This window comes from Oncorhynchus mykiss, chromosome 9, assembly GCF_013265735.2.
Source record: "Oncorhynchus mykiss isolate Arlee chromosome 9, USDA_OmykA_1.1, whole genome shotgun sequence".
In the NCBI taxonomy this organism is placed as follows: domain Eukaryota; kingdom Metazoa; phylum Chordata; class Actinopteri; order Salmoniformes; family Salmonidae; genus Oncorhynchus; species Oncorhynchus mykiss.
Genome location: NC_048573.1, coordinates 24450142 through 24456542, shown reverse-complemented (window position 1 = coordinate 24456542; position 6401 = coordinate 24450142).

Genomic DNA, 6401 nt, shown 5'->3' with positions numbered 1-6401 from the left:
ACTGTCTTGTTTTTACATCCTACACGCCTCTAAGGCCAGTGTTTACAGAACATTTGGTGCTGTGTGATTAGAATATAAGGGTCTGATATAGAGAAGACGAATTAGACATTTCTCTCTGCTTCTGTGCTGAATAATATTCTCCCTGTTTGCAAAAAAACTTGTAAAGAAGATTGAATGAATTGACTTTATGAACGACTGCTCTCCTTTTTGGTTCACCTGGAAATTCCTGTTACACTCATGGATTTCAGTTAGTACTGACTGCCATATGAGTGTAATTAAAACAAACTTGTTGGCTTTTTTTGAGGTAGTGACTGTATGGGCATTTTCTGAACCAATCTGGAAGATTTTCTGCTATTAAATGTTCATTTAATCTAGTGATATACAGCTAACCCATTTATTATTGAAGAATAACTTGTAATGCACCGTGAGCTTAACCCAAAATACGGTTCTGTCATGAGAACATCTATTCGGTTGCCATCACATTTCATTGAACATAACATGTGAATGATAATTTAGTATTGTCGTTTAGGCTCTGCTCCTGGAGGTGGTCCCAACATTAGGAAGATGCTCAGCTAATCAAACTCAGCTTGCCAAATTCTAACAGGGTTTTTTTTCTGGATAAAAAAATGTGTTTAGGTGGCAGGATTTTTGAGAACATAGAGTGTCGTCGGTGTAGATACATTTTAGAATTTTAAAGCTCATTTCCTGCAATTCTACACATTTTGACATGGAGCTGAGAGAAAATGTTGAAGTTTTAAAGCAAATTTCTTGCAGTTATGTACATTTTGCCATGGTTAATGCTGTGTTCTTTTGCTCGAACATATATACATTTCAAAACCAATACTGCTCAATTCATTGTTTTGGGGAATTTTCAATTCGCCCTGTCTGTCTTTTATTTTGGTGATTGTTAGTCCTCAAAGATTATTTATTTAAACATATTGGTCCATTATAGTTTGTACTATCCTATATCTAGTTTAGGTCGTTTGAGTTTACAGTGAAAGTGTATTTCCATCTCGGCCTGAAAAAAATGCTTAGGTGGCCCACCCAAGAATTACAAGTGCAGAACTACCACTGGCAACCAGTGTCAGTGCAATCCCCACAATCCACAGCACACAGGTAGTGAAAGCAAACAGGTATAGAGTTTTGTTTAAGTCGTTTGGGTTGGTGATTGTCTGGTTGTAGCTCCCGTTGGTGATGGTTTGGTTTGTAGCTTGTTTTGGGAAATGAATTGAGCTTTGTCGTGAATTTCCATGAAAAACAAAAGCTGAACAGTCCTTTTAGCCAATTATCACAGGAATGTAGTAGTCAGTGTTTGGAATAAAAATAAATGTATAATCAGATACATGTTGTGAATGTTATGACACAAGTAGGAGAAAGACGTGGCCCTTTTCCGTCACATTAGAAATGCTTCCTTCCTTCCTTGTTGATATTTCCAATCACATACAAATCTGTGATTATCGTAACAAAAACACACATTTAAAAAGTAGTTCAAAAAGGTCCACGTGTGTCTTAATTAGGGATCTCACACACCAGTTATGATCCAGCAGGTCAGAACGATCACACACACCCCCATGAAGCAGCAGTTTTGGTCCTCTGCAGGAAGCCAATCAGAACCAGTAATATCAGGACCAGAGGCAAATATCCGATCACTAATCGGTAGCTACTGTAGGGATAAAGGGCTGGACGGGGCTGTCATCGAAATACAAACCACCAAGAGATAGAGAGGTGAAGGAAGTTTAGGAGAGTCGCTGTTGCATTATGGCGATGCTTATTGTTTTTTGTGTATTTAATTTGGAAGTAACTTATCTATGATAATGTGGATCAAGGGGATAATTACATACACTGATACTAATAATGATAACATGTCTAATCATTATGATGATCATTTCTGGGGGAAAACATGACAAGGCTTATGTTACAGGCTTTTCTATTTCTAGTTTTTTTTTCTTATTGTTTTTCTATTTCGAGGTTGGACTTCAGCACGTTGGATGCACAGATTGGTGTCACCTCGTTAGTCAGTGTGTGTTACACCTGTGCTGGCTTGTCATCTTGTTAGTCAGAAAGTGTATCACCTGTGCTGGCACAGGTAATGTTTAAGAGCAGCTGACCCAGTGGGCTTGGGAGATGTGGAGGGCTAACACTTTTAGTTGGCGCAACCTAATTTTTTTTTTTTTTTTAAGTCTTCCTGCCTTTTAAGTTTTATATGGGTTTTATTTAGTTGGCCTCTTCTTGGGCGCTTATGGTGGGTGTCTTAGGGCCCAGTTATTGCTAGGCATCTTTCAGTGAGTGTTTTCTTTCCCCATGAGTGTTTTACAGAACCCCACCAGTTTTGTTTTGATTTAACTGTTTGTTAGTTCCCCCTTGGCGTTCACGTGCCACTTCTGGGCAAGATGATAGGCCCAGTATCTCAAATTGTCGTTCCAGTTACACTTCGACAAGAGATACTGAGGTTGACTCAACAAGACATATGTTCGTATTTTGCGTAACTAATTTTGTCCTAGTCTGAAACAATGTTGAAAGGAAGCTTTTGAGACAACAAAGACCCTTTTAGTCTCTGCAGGAGATGTTGAGCAACCTGTGGGGTACTTTTCAAAGGAACTGTACTTGACTATCGAAGGAAACGATCGCTTTGTACTGGCTCTTCAGCACTGAGGTTCATGCATCGGCCTCTACCCCTCTGGTGGTCTATATCGATCATAACCCTCTCGTTTTCCTGCAAAGGACGAGCTCCAATAATTGCTGACTCCTTCGTTGGAGTCTCATATTGCAGGAGTTTCCCTTTGAAATCAGACATGTCCTTGGTAGGGACAACTTGGTTGATGATTGTCTTTCAAGGGTGGGCTTTGTTTAGTCAGAGTGTAGCCCTGGCACACATTTTGTTTGACTGCATGTTTTGCCCTATGTGAGATTAGTTGGCACTCCCTATTTTGATTTGTAAGAAAAACGTTCTGATCTTCTCTTTTTTTGTTTTGGTTTGCTTCCTGTCTTAAGTTTGGTGTGGGTTTTGTTTGCCTCTTGGGCAATTTTAGTGTGTGCTCATTCTGGGTGTCTTTTAGGGCCCAGTTGTTGCTAGTCAAATTTCAGTGGACATCCCCATGAGTGTCTTTCAAAACCACTCTTAGAACACCACCTGTTTTGTTTTAGTGACTATTTTTTTGTTCCCCCTTCTGTTTGGAGGACAATTTTGAGTTTCTTGCTGGGGAACGTAACAGCTTATTAGCATTTTGGTAACACTTTTTACAGCATCCAAGTATGTTTTTATACTGTCCTCCGTATGTGTTAGTGTGCATATTGACAAGAAATTCCTTCCCAAAAATATCCTCAAATCATGATCTCCATGTTCACAAGATTCATTGAGTTGAAATAGTGCGAAACTGAAACAAAGGCAATAATGTCTGCATAAGACAATGTAATCTGTCCTAAAATACAAACTAGATATGAACGTAACCTGATATTTTACTCACTGACAACAAGCAAAAGCTAGGCTAACATACTGTAGCAATTAAGCTAGTGCTGTCCATCTAGTCCATGAAGTAAACATACACATCCAAATTCCACAAATAATGCTCTGAAACGAAAGACGCATGCAAAAGGAATGAAAATACTCACTGACAAAGCTTCCTATGGCATACAACGTAAAGGATGGATGATTATTGTTTGCAGACAACTGAAACAGAGCACTCTACATGAGGCAACAATAACAAACTTCCTCCTAACAGGTCACACGATGGGTCATTTTCTAGCTTTACATACGTATTCAGACCATTTGCTATGAGACTTGAAATTGAGCTCGAGTGCATCCCCAGGTGCATCCTGTTTCCATTGATCATCCTCATGTTTCTACAACTTGATTGGAGTCCACCTGTCTTAAACACAATTGATTGGACATGATTTGGAAAGGCACACACCGGTCTTTATAAGGTCCCACAGTTGGGGGTCTCCCGAGTAGTGCAGTGGTCTAAGCAGGGATATCCTTTTCCCATCGCGCACTAGCGACTCCTGTGGCGGGCCGGGCGCAGTGCACGCTGACACGGTCGCCAGGTGTACAGTGTTTCCTCCTACACATTGGCCTCCATCATTCTTAAAACGGAAGAAGTTTGGAACCACCAAGACTTTTCCTAGAGCTAGCCAAACTGAGCAATCGGGGGAGAAGGGCCTTAGTCAGGGAGGTGACCAAGAACCCGATGGTCACTTTAACAGAGCTCCAGAGTTTCTCTGTGGAAATGGGAGAAACTTCTAAAATGACAGTGCCTTCAGAAAGTATTCACAGCTCAACATTTTGTTGTGTTACAGCCTGAATTTAAAACAAATTAAATGTAGATGTTTTGTCACTGGCGTATACACAGTACCCCATATTGTCAAGGGGGAATTCTTACAAATTACATATGAAAAGCTGAAATGTCTTGAGTCAATAAGTGTTCAACATATTTGTTACGGCAAGCCTAAAAATGTAAAAAAATTAAATGTGCTTAACAAGTCACATAATACATTGCATGGACTCTGTGTGCATGACTACCTCATCTCTGTACCCCACACATACAAATATCTGTAAGGTCCTTCAGTCGAGCAGTGAATTTCAAACACAGATTCAACAACAACAACAAGGGAGGTTTTCCAATGCCTCACAAAGAAGCGCACCTATTGGTAGATGGCCAAACATTTAAAAAGCAGACATTGAATATCCCTTTGAGCATGGTGAAGATATTAATTAAACTTTGGATGGTGTACGTCACGACAAAGATAGTCACCCTTCCTAACACAGTTGCCGGAGAGGAAGGAAACCCCTCAGGGATTTCCCCATTAGGTCAATGGTGATTTTAAAACAGAGTTTAATGGCTGTGATAATAGAAAACTGAAGATGGATCAACAACATTGTGGTTACTCCACAATACTAACCTAGTTGACAGAGTGCAATAAGGCCCTAAAATAATACTGCAAAAAAAAACATTTGACTAAACAAATTACTTTTTTTTCCTGAATACAAAGTGTTATTTGGGTCAAATTCAATACAACCCATTACTCAGTACCACTCTATATTTTCAAATATAGTTGTGGCTGCATCATGTTATGGGTATTCTTGTAATCATTAAGGGCTGGGGAGTTTTTTACGATAAAGAATAAATTGAATGAAGCTAAGCACAGCCAAAATCCTAGGGGTGGAAATACTTATGTAAATTATATATTTCTGTATTTCATTTTCAATACATTCGTTTCCTTACCTTAAATACACTCTATGGACAAGGAGAAAGTGCAATCGGTACTTTGGTTTTGTTAAACTAAGCCGTGCCACCAATAGCTAACAAGATCAGTTACCCTTATCTAGTAGATTATATGGTTTGACAAATGGGGACGAAGTCCAAATAAATATGGGTATAATTAGCAAAGACGAAGTACCTTAAACATGCATTCCAAAATGTTCTCACATGCATACAGTGCCTTGCAAAAGTATTCGGCCCCCTTGAACTTTGCGACCTTTTGCCACATTTCAGGCTTCAAACATAAAGATATAAAACTGTATTTTTTTGTGAAGAATCAACAACAAGTGGGACACAATCATGAAGTGGAACGACATTTATTGGATATTTCAAACTTTTTTAACAAATCAAAAACTGAAAAATTGGGCGTGCAAAATTATTCAGCCCCTTTACTTTCAGTGCAGCAAACTCTCTCCAGAAGTTCAGTGAGGATCTCTGAATGATCCAATGTTGAGCTAAATGACTAATGATGATAAATACAATCCACCTGTGTGTAATCAAGTCTCCGTATAAATGCACCTGCACTGTGATAGTCTCAGAGGTCCGTTAAAAGCGCAGAGAGCATCATGAAGAACAAGGAACACACCAGGCAGGTCCGAGATACTGTTGTGAAGAAGTTTAAAGCCGGATTTGGATACAAAAAGATTTCCCAAGCTTTAAACATCCCAAGGAGCACTGTGCAAGCGATAATATTGAAATGGAAGGAGTATCAGACCACGGAAAATCTACCAAGACCTGGCCGTCCCTCTAAACTTTCAGCTCATACAAGGAGAAGACTGATCAGAGATGCAGCCAAGAGGCCTATGATCACTCTGGATGAACTGCAGAGATCTACAGCTGAGGTGGGAGACTCTGTCCATAGGACAACAATCAGTCGTATATTGCACAAATCTGGCCTTTATGGAAGAGTGGCAAGAAGAAAGCCATTTCTTAAAGATATCCATAAAAAGTGTTGTTTAAAGTTTGCCACAAGCCACCTGGGAGACACACCAAACATGTGGAAGAAGGTGCTCTGGTCAGATGAAACCAAAATTGAACTTTTTGGCAACAATGCAAAACGTTATGTTTGGCGTAAAAGCAACACAGCTGAACACACCATCCCCACTGTCAAACATGGTGGTGGCAGCATCATGGTTTGGGCCTGCT